This window comes from Lucilia sericata, unplaced genomic scaffold (genome assembly GCF_015586225.1).
Source record: "Lucilia sericata isolate MDLA Ls3-8-SP2 unplaced genomic scaffold, ASM1558622v1 Contig000824F_arrow, whole genome shotgun sequence".
NCBI lineage: Eukaryota > Metazoa > Arthropoda > Insecta > Diptera > Calliphoridae > Lucilia > Lucilia sericata.
In genome coordinates, this window is record NW_023994816.1 from 163,730 (window position 1) to 165,071 (window position 1,342).

Below are 1,342 nucleotides of genomic sequence, written 5' to 3' on the forward strand. Positions count from 1 at the left end.
CTTTTTTTGCTGAAAGTTGGTAATTTCCTAAATGCATTTACACATATTTAGACATTTTTAACCAATAAACAACGGAAGTAGAAAGGGCATTATATGTTGATGAATCTTTGTCTGTCCCTCAATGTTAACCTTTTAGATATCCAGGAAATGGGTACATGGTATCAAATAGCTCCAATAAAAATATTACTCCGATATTGTACTTTGTAAATATGTATGTATGTTAAATTTAAAACAGTCATTTTGTTATATTATAATAAATCTGGCTTTAATGAAATTTAGGCCACATTTAACCCTACACAAGGATGAATTTTGAAATTCAACTTAGCGATAATAATTGAGCTACAAGTATTAGTAACGATAGTTTATTGTCAATAAATCTCTTATATATGTATGTGTTATTAAATTAAAATCCGATGTACATAGGTGTTCATTTGTTAAAAATCGATTGTCATATGAAATTCTACAAATTCTATGACATGAGACTTTACATATGACAAGAAACAATAATTTGCTTTAAAGTCCAAATATTTTTGCCCAAAAATTTATTATATTATCTATGTTTGAATGCTTAATTTCAAAACATATCGTTTTATAATAGATAGAAATTGAGACCTTCGAGTTTCTGTCATTTGGAAATAATGAGTTTTAAAGTCAATTTTTTTTTAAATTGAAATTTTTGGTAATTTTCTCATAAAATATTAACAATGGAATTTTAATTAGATTAATATTCATATAATGTCAATCCAGGAAAAAATTCGAAATTCCATTTCGTAATGTGCTGCATTAGTAATTTGCAAACATACTTCTAAATAAGTGTCTTTTAAAATTAGATTTCTTTAATTCTGGTAATATTGAAGATATGTAATTCCATTACACTATAATGTTATTCGCCGTTTTTTCTATAAATTTTAGTTGATGCATTTTTGATTATATCGTTATATGTAGATATGTGCTAAAACATTTTTTGAATTTAAAATTTGAATAAAAATTTGAAATATTTAAGATGCCTTGAGAGTATTAAATAAGACTCGGGAGTATCACGGTACTTTTGAACATCAAATAGTACCAAAAAAATACCATCGTACCAATTTTTCCATCCCTGTTCCTAAGACAAACTATTCAAAGCTGCCATACACTGATAACAAATAAAATTAATGCTGCCACATTTCCACCTTCTTTTGTTTACTTTATTTTCTTATTTATTTACATTCTCCACTGAACATCACATTCTCTTCCAACAGGCCGTTTTTACATTACCCAATTTAAACGGCCTAGTACAATTCCAGTTCATTCCCCTATATTTCTATACGGAACGAAAGAGAGTAGAAATTGGAAAAAATGC